The sequence below is a fragment of the Cibotium barometz genome, chromosome 63 (assembly GCF_041138505.1).
Source record: "Cibotium barometz isolate CiBa-2024 chromosome 63, ASM4113850v1, whole genome shotgun sequence".
In the NCBI taxonomy this organism is placed as follows: domain Eukaryota; kingdom Viridiplantae; phylum Streptophyta; class Polypodiopsida; order Cyatheales; family Cibotiaceae; genus Cibotium; species Cibotium barometz.
Window position 1 is genome coordinate 12,022,900 of NC_141108.1, and position 15,844 is coordinate 12,038,743.

Here is a 15,844-nt window from a genome sequence, read left to right on the forward strand (position 1 = left end):
GCGGGGGAATACCGTGAGTTAATGCTATTTTTCTCTATTTTTTATGGTTAAAATCGAGCATTAATGGAATTTTTTACAAAAATACCATAAAGTTTATGGTGGATATTTTTGTAGGATGGATTCCCTGAATTTCTATAATTTTTAGAAATTTTTCCTAATTTTTTAGGAATTTTTTGAGCATTTTTATGATTAAAAATGTATTTTTATACATTTTTGCGGGTTTTTTCCGCGGGAATGCGATCAAATTTCTGTCAATTTGCTACTGAAATTCAGTAGGGGACAGCGTGTTGATGCATAAATTGCTCTCCCGTGTGCGTGGGATCCTCTCCGCCTCTCAAATCTGATTTTTCTTTCTCTTTTCCGTGTGAAAATTCTCTTAAAAATGAATTTTTTTACATTAATCATAATTAATGCTAATTATGATTAAGAATTTAATTGAAAAAGCTTAATTAAAGATTAAGCTAATCTCTGATTAACAGAGAGAAGGGTGGAGAAAGAGAATGGAAAGGAGGTGAAGGAGAGGAAAGAGGGGAGAAGATGGTTGTGAGTCTTTCCATCTCTCTCTCTCTCAGGCGCAGGCGACGACGGGAGGGGGGGGGCTGCGTTGCAGCCAGGCGGAAAAAAACGCCCCCCCCCCCCAAAGAAAAATCAAATTGGCTATAACCCAATAAAGCCATTTTTTTCATTTTTTTAAAAAAATGAGTTTTTTATTTTCAAAAAAAAGCTTTTGAATATATTTCAGAAAAAAGCTTGGAAAAAGCCTGAAAATTACAGAAAAATTTGGGATTTGAGGAAAAAAATCCATGAAAATTCTTGGAAATTTTTTATTGAAAAATTTTGGCTTTTCATCTTTCAGAAAACCTTTGGCTTTCCGTTTTCCCGAAACCTTTTGGCTTTCCGAATTCCGGAAAAACTTTTGACCTTCCGTATTCCGGAAACCTTTGACCTTTCACATTCCGATTTTTTTTGTCTTTTCATTTTCCTAAAACTTTTGGCTTTCCGTATTCCGGGAAAACCGTTGGAATTCCGAAATTTTTTGACCGTTCGTATTCTAAATGCGTTCGGGGTAATTTAAAAATTTTAAAAAATTCCTAAAAATTAGTGAAAAATTAGACAAAGGTTATTTTAAATTTTGGAAAAATATGGGGTTGGTGTTTGGCATGTGGTGTGTCCATTCGGGCACCCGTGACCATTCAAATTCCTTTAAAATTATATTTTTTGACCCAAAAATTTAAAAAAATCCCTTAAAAATGAAAATTTTCATTGGATTTGAGAATTGTCGGGCGGAATTGGAAATTTCGTGAACGATGGGATTCTCAGGGAAAATTAGGAATATTCTAGATATTATATTTAGAAATCCTAAAAAATGATATTTTTAAAATATCAATGGTATTTTGGCAAATTTAATTGCTAAAAATTTTCTGGAAAAATATAGGTTTGGAATGCCATAAGATAGGTTTGGTGGAATTCAAAATTATTATATTTTGAGACCCTATAAATTAGGAAAAATTAGAAAAAAATCATGATAATTTTTTTTCTCGAATTTAATCTTTTCGAGACATATTTAATGTTGAAGTACGTTTTCTCGTACTGACATAGATAGATGCGGGTTATTCGCATATTATTAATACGATTATACCTCGTATTAATGGATATTTATGTTTGGATTAATTCTAAACAATGTATTCATGATTTTTTACCATTTTTTAGCCATTCTTTTTGGACATGTTCCTTAATTTCTTTTGATGGTTATAATTTACGTTCAAAGTGTGTTTCACCTTTGACACTTTTCCATGATAATTTATTTTGCACTTATTTAAGTGTGGATTGTGCTTAATTTCTTAAGCCTCTATCATGGGTCAGTTGATCGGTTTGTTTTGGGTGGTGGATTTTTATTGGATGTTTTCCAAGTTTTATATGGACTCATCAGGTGCTGCCTAGATCACTTATGTCTAGGGTTTTTTATTGAGTGCTACACACATGTGTTTCACTTTCTTACTTTGGAGTTTTATTTGAACAACACAATGTTCATATGCTCCAGATTGATGAGTTGGCCACCAATTTAAATGCTTCTTTTGGCATGATTTATGTCCATTAGATGGTATGCATTGATTTTTATGATCAACTATGGTTTTTATGGATTTAAGGAGCTTCTATGCTTTTATTCATGGTTTTATAAGGATCTTTTGATCTTTTGAATATTTACATGTGCTTGAAGGTAGCATTTGCCTGCACATAATTTTGGAGTATATTTCTTATACTCTTGTATATATTCCAACTCGGATACCTAGTTGCTTATGTATCTAGGTGAGTTATTTTTCTACAATGTTGAGGTCAACATGCTAAGTGATGTAAGCAAAGCAACAATCCTGAGCCCAAATTATCCCATAAGATAATATATGTGAGGGATCCCTAGCGTCCCATACCACCATGATACCACCCATACATACCTTAACAATTTGAAACTCCCTAGTATGCCGTCTAGAAAATATGAATAAAATCTTGTATAAAAGGAATAAGATGGCCTTATCCAGACTTTCACATACTAAACCTGTCTCTGTATACTTGAGACTACATCAAGGAATAAATCCTTCTGAGTATATCATTAGAAAAGAAATTGAATTATTGGCGCCTTTCTAATGATAACTACCCAAAACACCATAAAGTTAGGGTAGAAAAATAACTCACCTAGATATATAAGTAACTAGGTATCCGAGTTGGAATATATACAAGAGTACAAGAAATATACTCCAAAATTACGTGCAAAAAACGAAGGCAAATGCTACCTTCAAAGCACATGAAATTATGCAAAAGATCAAAAGATCCTTATAAAACTATGGATAAAAGCATAGAAGCTCCTTAAATCCATAAAAACCATAGTTGATCATAAAAATCAATGCATACCATCTAATGGACATAAATCATGCCAAAAGAAGCATTAAAATTGGTGGCCAACTCATCAATCCGGAGTATATGAACATTTTGTCGTTCAAATAAAACTCCAAAGTAAGAAAGTGGAACACATGTGTGTAGCACTCAATAATAAACCCCCAGACACAAGTGATCTAGGTAGAACCTGATGAGTCCATATAAAACTTGGAAAACATCCAATAGAAGTCCACCAAAATAAACCGATCAACTAATCCATGATAGAGTTTGTTTTAGGCTTAAGAAATTAAGCACAATCCACACTTTAATAAGTGCCAAAATAAATTATCATGGAAAAATATCAAAGGTGAAACACACTTTGAATGAAAATTATAGCCATCAAAAGAAATTAAGGAACATGTCCAAAAAGAATGGCTAAACAACGGTAAAAAAATCATGAATACATCATTTAGAATTAATCCAAACATAAATATCCATTAATACGAGGTATAATCGTATTAATAATATGCGAATAACACGCATCTATCTAATGTCAGCACGAGAAAACGTACTTCAACATTAAATAACCCTCGAAAATATTAAATTCTCGAGAAAAAGAATTATCATGATTTTTTTCTAATTTTCCCAAATTTATAGGGCCTCAAAATATAATAATTTTGAATTCCACCAAACCTATCTCATGGCATTCCAAACCTATATTTTTCTAGAAAATTTTTAGCAATTAAATTTGCTAAAATACCATTGATATTTAAAAAATATCAATTTTTAGGATTTCTAAAAAATAATTTCAGAATAATCCTAATTTTTCCTGAGAATCCCATCGTTCACGAAATTTTCAATTCCGCCCGACAATTCTCAAATCCAATGAAAATTTTTAATTTTAATGGATTTTTCTAATTTTTTGGGTCAAAAAATATATTTTTAAAAGAATTTGAATGGTCACGGGCGTCCGAATGGACACACCACGTGCCAAACACCATCCCCACATTTTTCCAAAATTTAAAATAACCTTTGTCTAATTTTCCACTAATTTTCAGGAATTTTTGAAATTTTTAATCAACCCCGAACGCATTTAGAATACGAACGGTCAAAAAAAATTTCAGAATTCCAACGGTTTTCTCGGAATACGAAAAGCCAAAAGTTTTGGGAAAATGAAAAGACAAAAAAAATTCGGAATGTGAAAGGTCAAAAGTTTCCGGAATACGGAAGGTCAAAAGTTTTTCCGGAATTCGGAAAGCCAAAAGGTTTCGGGAAAACGGAAAGCCAAAGGTTTTCCGGAAGTTGAAAAGCCAAAATTTATCAATAAGAAATTTCCAGGAATTTTCATGGATTTTTTTCCTCAAATCCCAAATTTTTCAGAAATTTCCAAGCTTTTTCCAAGCTTTTTCTTGAAAAATATCAAAAAGTCTTTTTTTGGAAATAAAAAACTCATTTTTTAAAAAAATGAAAAAAAATGGAAAAAAAATAACCTTGTTGGCTTTATAGCCAACTTGATTTTTTAGGGGGGGGGGGCGTTTTTCCGCCGGCGGCTGCTGCGCAGCCCCCCCCCCCCCCCCGTCGCTGCGCGTGGATGAATGAAAGAGAGAGAGATGTGAGAGAGAATCTCTTCTCTCCTCTCCACCCTCTCCACCCTCTCCTCAATCTCTTCTCTCTCTCTCTCTGTTAATCAGAGAGAGATTAGCTTAATCTTTGATTAAGATTTTTAATTAAACTTTCTTTTAATCATAATTATAATTAATTATGATTTAAGCTTGAAAATCAATTTAAAGAGATTTTTCACCCGAAAAAGAGAAAGAAAAATCAGATTTGAGAGGCGGAGAGGACCCCACGCACACGGGAGAGCAATTTATGCATCAACACGCTGTCCCCTACTGAATTTCAGTAGTAAATTGACAGAGATTTGATCGCATTCCCGCGGAAAAAACCCGCAAAAAATTGAGAATTCGACTTGGGAGTCGGTTGAGATTGTTCAGCGCAGTTCTCCTTCTTTTCATTGCAAGAGTGCAATGTTTTGAGAGAGGGGAAGTATGTTATATGTACATTATGTGTGCTATGTTATATGCACATTATGTGTGCATATACTAGGAGGCTAACCCACATTAGGCTTGTGAGCATGGGAGCATGGGAACAAGCTCTAGTGGAGAATGGGTTAGGACTAACCTTAAGGTTTAAGGTTAGGGTCAGGCATCCAAGGGTCACACATGAGGAATGGAAAGTCAAGAGTCACTTGAGGGCCCTCCTATATAATAGGGGCATGGGGCACACTCAAGGGGGCTTGGAGGTTTGGGCTCCATGAGGCCAAGGCTATGTTATGCTCTCTTTGTAGAGGTTCATATCTATTCACCTACCATTTCACACTATAGCTACATGCTATTGGATTGTGTTATACCTCTTGATGGTATGGGACATCAAGGTAGAGGTATGATGTATTTCATTTATTATTCATGTGTGCATCCCTTGGGCTCGGGGGTGGTTGGGTGGTTGAGTTTATGCCTGATTTATGCATGTTTTATGCATAACAATTATCTAGAGAGATCTTAGGGTTTTAACACTCGGGCATCCACCCCCATCAGCAACCCCCACCTTCATGTCCCCCCCATTAACCTCGTCTTCCCAGCTCCTCTCACCCTAGCACAAGCACACAACCACCCCCACCCGCGGAACCTTCATCCCCCCCCATCAACCTCCTCCTCCTAGCTCCTCTCACCCTAGGACAAGCACCCAACCACCCCCACCCCCACCCCCACACTCCCTGGCTTCCCCTCACAATCCTCTCACCCCAACATGAGCACCCAACCACCCCACCCAACACCACTACACTCCCTCTCTTCCCCTCATAGTCCTCTACACCCCCTCGCCTCTCCACTCCGCCTCCATCACCCACTCCTCCCTCACCTACCACTTTAACTCTCCCCTTAGGCCTACCCAAATCCATAACAAAATTACCCTCAACATTGGCTAGGCCTCCCCCATTGTTTACCGCAACCCTCAGCACCCTTGCCTCATCATCGGCCAACCCCTCCACCTTCGTCACAACTACCACCCAACATCCTCTCCCCCCAACCCTTGGAAGAAGGAGAAATCCTGTTGAAAATACAAGTGAATAGGGTGTGTGCGGGAACAAGCCCTTGGTTAGAGGCTGTAAAAGAGAATGTGTAAATGTGAAAGAACTTGTGAAAAGGTGAAAAGAATCTACTGGGAGAGAATAAAGAGTAGCATGAGAAGATTTAGGAAGTGTGGAGATATTCTGGGAAGTGTGGAGATATTCTGGGAGATATTATGGGAAAAGTGAAGAGGTGGAGAGAATCAGGGAAAAGAGGTGGAGTGAATCAAGGAGAAATTAGTGGGATTTGATGCTTGATGTAAACTCTATAAATTGAGGCATTGCCCTAATGAGAATTTGCTGGTTTTTGAGTATCCATGCCTACATTAATCTATTTGTTAATTACCCACTAATTATGTCTTAATTATTTGCTAATCACTTTGTTAATGATATTGATTCTAGTGTTTGATCCACCATAGCTCATCACAATGCCCTAATTTCAACATGGTATCAGAGCCATGCTAATTTGTGAGCCAATTATCTTGCTAATTATTTTGCTAATTAGGATTAGTAGAAAATTATAATTTTTTCTCTTTTTTCAACTAGTTTTTGTACCCCCAGGTGGAGGAGCTCCCCCTCCTTGCACACATAAAATTAGGCCAAACCTTTATAGCACATGATAGGTATCTCATAGCTCTTCAAGCTCATCCAAACAACGTAGCAAACCACCGCCGAGTGAAGGAGAAATCGTTGTTTTAGCAGGCTCCGTTTTTCAGCAGAAGATCTCAGATCTACACTCACTCAGGGTGAATCACTCTAATTTCTCTTAGCCCAAGGTGTTTTCAAGCATGCTCTACAAGCTGGTGAAGACAGAATTCAGTTTCATCAAGTCTACAGTGAGATCTAAGCTCTTCATCAAATCTGCAAAACAGCAGGAGGTGAGTTTGGTAAAACAGAGATTAAGCTTTCAATATTTGGTCAAATCTTGTGTTTCTTGGCTTAATCCTCTACTAGACTCATTGCTATTGATGTCTTTGAAAGTATTTGAGCTCATTTGAAGTCTAAGGCACCAGATCTGGACTCCCCGCATACTCTGTTTTCTGCACACAAAATAGTGGATTAATTTGCTAATCAGCTAATCAGTGCTAATCACTGTATTTTGGTGCAATTGAGGGTTCAAATTAACCATTAGATATCTGATATAGATCCAAAATACAGTGCTAATCACTGTATTTTGGTGCAATTGAGGGTTCAAATTAACCATTAGATATCTGATATAGATCCCTATAACTTCAAATTGCAATTCGGAGTTGGTTTGATACTCCAACCATCCAGTACAAATTGGTTACCCTTGATTTAATGTAATTTTTGATAAAATTGTGCTGATAAAATTGTGATAATCATCATTTTGCATTTAACCCTTGGTTAATGCCTGTAAATCTCACTCAAAATCAAGATTATTCACAGCCAGAGTTGCATTTGGGAATGTGCATGAGAATGAATGCTATACGCATTATGTATTGGGCACATTACATAATGGGAACAGACACTGCCCTTATCCAGAATAAGGCAAGAGGTAAGACCTCCCGCATAAATTTGGGTTTGCATTGCATAATGATACAAGATAAACATCAAAAACCCAAACGAACTATCAGCAAAACATTGAAACATGTTGCTCACATGGAGCAAAAAGACCTGACGGACAAGCTCATGGCCCCAGCCATGAAAGAAGAAGAATATCTCTTTCCAAGAGAAAGATCCACACCAAGAAAATCTTAAGGAAGCATTGAAGGAAGACATGGACACGAGAAGAGAAGCTGCCACAAGAAGACTGAAAGAAGAGAAAGACATGGGCACGTGGAGAGAAGCTGCCACGACAAGAAGACTGAAGACAAGAGAAGATGTGAGGCTCCAAAGAGTGAGGAGCCATGTGAAAATCTCTGAGAGAGAGAGAGAGAGAGAGAGAGAGAGAGAGAGAGAGAGAGAGAGAGAGAGACCCCACAACCCAATGTAACCTGCCCCAACAACAAAGTAAAACCACCTCTGAGCCACCGATGATGTAGGCCATATGGTAGATAGATGTATGTGTGAGCACTTTAGTCAAGGTCGCGCGGGCACTTATAGTAGCCTTGGACACACATAGAGAGAGAGAGTGTGTCAAGGACTATGGAGTTTAGGGATTTGAGGCACTGGTCGCGGACTGTCAAGTAAGAGAGAAACTTGATACAGGGTCTAGGTGTGCTATGATAACTTGAGGGGAGGTGTGCTAAGATAACTTGAGGGGAGGTGTGCTAGACACTAGTCACGGACTATCAAGTAAGGGGAGGCAAACTTGGTATAGGGTCTAGGTGTACTAGGAGTATTCACTTGAGGGGAGGTGTTGAAAATACAAGTGAATAGGGTGTGTGCGGGAACAAGCCCTTGGTTAGAGGCTGTAAAAGAGAATGTGTAAATGTGAAAGAACCTGTGAAAAGGTGAAAAGAATCTACTGGGAGAGAATAAAGGGTAGCATGAGAAGATTTAGGAAGTGTGGAGATATTCTGGGAAGTGTGGAGATATTCTGGAAAAAGTGAAGAGGTGGAGAGAATCAGGGAAAAGAGGTGGAGTGAATCAAGGAGAAATCAATGGGATTTGATGCTTGATGTAAACTCTATAAATTGAGGCATTGCCCTAATGAGAATTTGCTGGTTTTTGAGTATCCATGCCTACATTAATCTATTTGTTAATTATCCATTATTTACTAATCACTTTGTTAATGATGTTGATTCTAGTGTTTGATCCACCATAGCTCATCACAATGCCCTAATTTCAACATGGTATCAGAGCCATGCTAATTTGTGAGCCAATTATCTTGCTAATTATTTTGCTAATTAGGATTCGTAGAAAATTATAATTTTTCCTCTTTTTTCAACTAGTTTCTGTACCCCCAGCCAGTGGTGGAGGAGCTCCCTCTCCTTGCACACATAAAATTAGCCCAAACCCTTCTAGCACATGATAGGTATCTCATAGCTCTTCAAGCTCATCCAAATAACGTAGCAAACCGCCGCTGGATGAAGGAGAAATCGTTGTTTTAGCAGGCTCCGTTTTTCAGTAGAAGATCTCAGATCTACACTCACTCAGGGTGAATCACTCTAATTCCTCTTAGCCCAAGGTGTTTTCAAGCATGCTCTACAAGCTGGTGAAGACAGAATTCAGTTTCATCAAGTCTACAGTGAGATCTAAGCTCTTCATCAAATCTGCAAAACAGCAGGAGGTGAGTTTGGTAAAACAGAGATTAAGCTTTCAATATTTGGTCAAATCTTGTGTTTCTTGGCTTAATTCTCTACTAGACTCATTTCTATTGATGCCTTTGAAAGCATTTGAGCTCATTTGAAGTCTAAGGCACCAGATCTGGACTCCCCGCATACTCTGTTTTTTGCACACAAAATAGTGGATTAATTTGCTAATCAGCTAATCAGTGCTAATCACTGTATTTTGGTACAATTGAGGGTTCAAATTAACCATTAGATATCTGATATAGATCCCTATAACTTCAAATTGCAATTCGGAGTTGGTTTGATACTCCAACCATCCACCAGTACAAATTGGTTACCCTTGATTTAATGTAATTTTTGATAAAATTGTGCTGATAAAATTGTGATAATCATCATTTTGAATTTAACCCTTGGTTAATGCCTGTAAATCTCACTCAAAATCAAGATTATTCACAGCCAGAGTTGCATTTGGGAATGTGCATGAGAATGAATGCTATACGCATTATGTATTGGGCACATTACATAATGGGAACAGACACTGCCCTTATCCAGAATAAGGCAAGAGGTAAGACCTCCCGCATAAATTTGGGTTTGCATTGCATAATGATACAAGATAAACATCAAAAACCCAAACGAACTATCAGCAAAACATTGAAACATGTTGCTCACATGGAGCAAAAAGACCTGACGGACAAGCTCATGGCCCCAGCCATGAAAGAAGAAGAATATCTCTTTCCAAGAGAAAGATCCACACCAAGAAAATCTTAAGGAAGCATTGAAGGAAGACATGGACACGAGAAGAGAAGCTGCCACAAGAAGACTGAAAGAAGAGAAGCTGCCACCCATAAGAAGACATGGACACGAGAAGAGAAGCTACCACAAGAAGACTGAAAGAAGAGAAGCTGCCACCACAAGAAGACCAACCCCTTCCAAGAAGAATCTCTTCATGCATGTTTCCTGCAGGGCATCACATAAAACTTCCCTTCCAAGGAATTATTTCCAACGTGGAACAAAATTGTGATTGTGCCTAAACAATTAACTTCTTGAGAGGGCATTGTTGTGATTGTGTGGCAAGAGTCTCTTTCAATGGGGGTTTCCCGAGGGAAAACCATGTCTCATAAGACATTAAGTTATAATTAGCCCCCTCTGTATCTACAAGAGCTAATTTTTGGGTGCAGCTCATTGGGGTGGTCATTCCTAACCATAACCGAGCATGCTTCACCTCCCAATCTTTTTCTTCAAGGTCATTCCTAACCATAACCGAGCATGCTTCACCTCCCAATCTTTTTCTTCAAGGTCTACAACTTGGGCCATGTTGACCACAATGTTATTCCCCCAAAGTTTAGCTTGCCTCTCTTTAGCCTCTTGTTGGACTGCTTGTTTCATTTCTTAGTGGTTGTTTTTTCTTTGTTTTTTGTCATGAATGGCCCTAAGGGTGGTTTTGGTTAGCAGCATTTTAATTTGCTACCATTGAAATATCCCCCATTTCGACACCGTTGAGTGTCTCTATGCGCACTGCACCTTGCGTGGTTATCTCAGTGACTAGGAAAGGTCCTAATAAGCCTCTGAGCTTGAGTTTCTTTTTATGGGTTTTTGTGCTGAAGAGGAGGACCATGTCGCCCTCATTCATTTTCTTGTCCTTATCATCGTGAGTGACGAACCATTGTTTACACATCAGTTTTTCTATAATCATGCTATATACAGCTAGGAGGCACGTTTCGTCAAGCTTTTTAAGCTCGAACAGGTGACAGCCTAAGACATTACCCGTGAGTTTTTCCTGTACAACAATCTGTAAACTTGGGACCAACAACTCCATTGGCATAATCGCTTCAGTACCATAGGTCAAACTAAAGGGTGTCACATTGAGTAGCCTTGTAGGATGTTCTATAGGCCCAGAGTGCTACTACCTGACAACTTTTGTTCCCAATCGTTGTGGTGGTTGGCCTCAACCGTTTTGGTGAGAATGGCACATAGAATTTTGTTGGTGCTTTCTGCTTTGCCACCATTAGCTTGGGGGTAGTATGGGGAAGATTTCCTATAAGTGACAAGGAAGTCTTGTAAGAGGAATTGGATCACCTCATTAATAAAGTGCGTTCCATTGTCACTCACAATCTCAAGGGGGCATCTGAAGCATGTGATTACTGACTCATATAGGAATTTTGTGGTAGAACACACATCAGCTTTATGGGTAGCCCTTGCTTCGACCCATTTTGTGTAGTAGTCCATGGCGGCATAATATATCGGGCTTAAGTGTATTTAGCCATGGGACTAATGGGTGGTTCAATGAAATCAATTCCCCATTGGTTGCAAGGACACAACAGGTTTCAGGGGCATACTGTCCTTAAAGTGGGAATTGCCGCTCATTCATCACCCCGCTTGACATATTTCGCTGCATTTGGCTATTAAGGTGGGCCACCATAACCCGCCGGCTGTGAGGACCTTGCGTGCAATGATATCTGCCAAAGTGCCCCCCAGCACAGGCAGAGTGAGCCTGTTCTAAAGGAAGGCATATTCGTCTTCTCGGACACAACGTTCTCATAATCTTATCTTTCCCCTGCTTGTAGAGTTGGCCTGCAATTAGTTGGTAGGGGGCCGCTTGTTTAATGAGGCGTCATACATAGTCGTTATTGAGGAGGGGGTCAACTGGTAAGCCATTGGCTAGAAAGTGTGCTACATCCTCTCCCCATTCCGGAATTAAACATAATTAGAAGAGGGCGACGTTTGGTAAATCATCATCAACTCCCACGGTGGCTCGCCATTGGGGATGCATGACATATGGTTTGCCCAAGACATGTTGTGAGCCCTTTTGCACTGTGACATTGAAGTCAAACTCAAGCAAGATCAGTAACCATCTGGTGATTCTTCCTATTATACAGGGCTTGTTTACTAGATATAGAAGAGCTTGATGGTCTATGAAGAAGATAAATTTGGTTCGCCCAAAAGATAATGGCGAAACTTATTAACGGTGTAAACCATGGCCAACCCTTCCCTCTCAGTTGTGGTATAATTTCTTTCTGCCTCATTTAGTTGGTGGGTTGGCAAAGTTGATGGGGAAATCCATCTTGTGTTCATCGAGTTGGGCCATCACACATCCAACAGCAAAGGTGGAGGCATCGATGTGGACATGAAAGATGATGTCCCAGTTGGGGGACCTCAGAATATGAGAAGTTGCAAAAGCTTTCTTGAGGGTGGTATAAGCATGCTGGCATTCCTATGTCCACTCAAAGAGGATCAAAGGGGTCGAGCTATATTGGCATACATGAAAATGAAATGCAGATAATAGCCAACATGTCCCATGAAGCACTGGACTCCCTTAAAATTCGTTGATGGGGGCAGCTCAAGGATAAGCCGCACCTTGCTATCGTATGTGGAGATTCCTCGTTTAGAGACAATGTATCCTAGGATAACACCATGCCTAACCCAAAACTGGCATTTGAGAGAGTTCAATGGAATGCGGTATAGCCTACATCTTTCTAGCACCTTCCATAAACATTCAAGGTGTGCTTTCCACTTGGAACTAACACAGAGGTCATCCATAAAGACCTCAAGGAATTTTCAAAGATATTCCTTGTAGGCCGTGCACATTAGACCCTTGAAGGTGTCGGGGGCATTTGTCAGCCCAAAAGGCATGACACAGTACACGTAAGTTCTCCATTCAGTAGCAAAGGCCGTTTTGTGTTGATCCTTGGGGTCAATGAACACCTTCTTGTAGCCGGAGAATCCATCAAGGAAGCTATAAGCTTCCTTTCCACCAGCGACTCGTTTGAGCATGTGCTCTGTGAAGGGTAAGGGATAGTGATCTCATATAGTGGTGGCGTTGACCTTTTTGAGGTCGACGCACACACATACCTTCCCATTCTTTTTAGGTAATATCACTATGGGCAATACCCATTCTGTGTGCTAGATGAATCCGACATCAATGAGTCGATCAATTTCTTCCCGGACCATCTTGGAATACTTTGGTGGATTCATAGGGTTAGCCCTTTGCTTGACCGGTCTCACTCTATCAACCATCGGAATGGTGTGTTTGACTACTTTGGGAGGTATACCCTTCATATCTGTGTACTTCCAGGTGAAGCAATCCTGGAATTCTTTGAGTAGAGCGATGAGTTTGGTTTCTTCCTTGATCGAGAGGTCGTCCCTCCCCAATGTATATTAGCCTCGGGTATTGCCTGGGCCTACCAAGTTAATTTCCTTCACCTTGGCTGGACCATCATATAAGATTCTTGCCTGTCTGTTGTGGGACCTTTGGGCCGAGTTATATTGCACAAATATGTCGACCATCTAGAAGGTTTTGAAGTGTTTGGACACTTTTTTAGTGTCTTCTACCCTAGCGCTTTCTTCTTCTATCAATTTTGGCTTCTTTTTTTGCCAATGCTAACTTCTTATTGCGTGCTTTGCACCCAGAGCAGCAAAGCTTTTGGGGTTCGGGTTGGGGGTTAAAGGGTTTTATCGGCCTAGGGGTGGTCATGTGGACCAGGAGGGAGTTATTTGTAAACTCCTTTTGCCATATTTGATTGAAGTGTTGATGTGCTTCAACCACCCCTACATATTTTAGCCAGTGGGTGTTTGAATTGTTCGGTAAAGAAAACATAGTATTCATGCCCAGAGAATCCATCAGGTTTGAGAGTTTAGTTCCATCTTATCAGCTTTTTATGGTTCTTGAGTGGTGACATCAAAGCAAGTATGCAGTGCTAAGCATGTAGAGATGAAAAGATGCAGGGGGGAAGAGAGCTTGAGCTCTTGCAAGCACACACACTCACAAAACCCTAATAGAGAACACACAAGGTGAGAGGCTGAAAATCTTCTTCTTCTTCACACAACACTCAACACACCATATACAAGATAAGAGTACACACCATATGAAAGGTACTCAACCAAATACATACAAGGGTTCTCTATAGTGTGAACCTAACTAAATGAGCTGACGCTATAACTATGCTAGTCTCTAGAATGGCTGTCACATAGCCTGTCATCCCACTGGCCGCATATCACCCAAGATCTCACCAACCATGCCAGTGGTGTAAATGTGGGGCCTATCCCCTAGTAGGCGGGTCATCACTGTCCACCGCCTCACTAGATGAGCTCGATATCTCAACACTCCCCCTCGAGCTCAACTCCATCTCATGTACACCAAGCAAAGCCCTGAATCTGCGGAGCTTCTCTGTACCCAACGCTTTGGTGAAGATGTCAGCTACCTGATCCTGTGTGGTGCTGACATATACAAGGTCAAGGTCTCCTGCCAAGACCTTCTCTCTGACAAAATGGTAGTGGACCTCTACATGCTTCGTACGAGCATGAAAAATTGGGTTCCTGGCCAACTGTATACTGCTAATGTTGTCACAGAAAATGACAACTTGTCTATCCACTGATAGACCCAAATCAAGTAGCTTTCTCAACCAAGCTACCTCACATGCTGCCATTGCAGCTCCTCTGTACTCGGCCTTTATATTGGATAGAGCAACCAGCAACCATAGGCTGCTTCTTGCTGCTCCAAGTCACAGCAGCACTCCCCAAAGAAAACATGAAGCCACTGGTAGATCTTCTATCTGAGATACTACCAGCCCAATCAGCATCTGTGTACCCATGTACACAAATCTCTGTCCCAGTCTCATAAAATAGTCCACAATGCAAAGTAGACCTCACATACCTCAGTATGCGTCTCAATGCATCCAAATGCAGTTTCCGTGGAACCTGCATAAACTGACTCACCAGCCTAACAGCATAGCTCAAATCTAGTCTGGTGATTGTCATGTAGATCAAGCTTCCTACTATGCGCCTATACATAGTAGGATCCTCCAAGATCTCTCCTGAATCTGCACTCAGCTTGCCATTCTGATCCAATGGCATGGAAATAGGCTTACAGCCTGTCATACCATACTTGGACAACATGTCCAAGCCATACTGTCTCTGCAGTAATCCAATACCATGTGGTGACCTAATCACCTCAATGCCCAAGAAATATCTGAGCTCCCCCAGATCCTTCATCTCGAACTTCTGTCTAAGCAAGATCTTTACATCAAAGATCTCTGCATCATGGTCCCCCGTAACGATCAAGTCATCTACATAGATGACAAACAAGCACAACCCCTCTATCACCATGTCTCACATACAGCGAGAAATCTGCATTGGCTACATGAAAGCCAATAGTGACAAGATATTCAAAAATCTTGTCAGACCATGCTCTTGGTGCTTGTTTTAAGCCATACAAAGCTTTCTTCAACCTGCAAACATGCTCGAGGTGACTCACATCCTCATAACCAGGTGGCTGCAACATATACACCTCTTCTTGCAAATCCCCATGCAAGAATGCATTCTTTACATCCATCTGATGTAAAGACCATTGCTTTGATGCAGCCACTTCTATCATAACTCTCACTGTTGCCATCTTGGCAACTGGGCTGAAAGTTTCCTCATAATCAATGCCATATGTCTGTGCATACCCTTTGGCTACCAATCTAGCCTTATACCTCTTTATGCTTCCATCACTGTTATGTTTTACTTTGTACATCCACTTGCATCCAATGGATTTCTTGCCTTCAAGCAATTGCACTAAATCCCAAGTTTCATTTCCATATAGTGCATCCATCTCCTCATCCATAGCTTTCTCGCAACACACATTTCCAATAGCCTCATCAATGCATGTGGGCTCTACAAC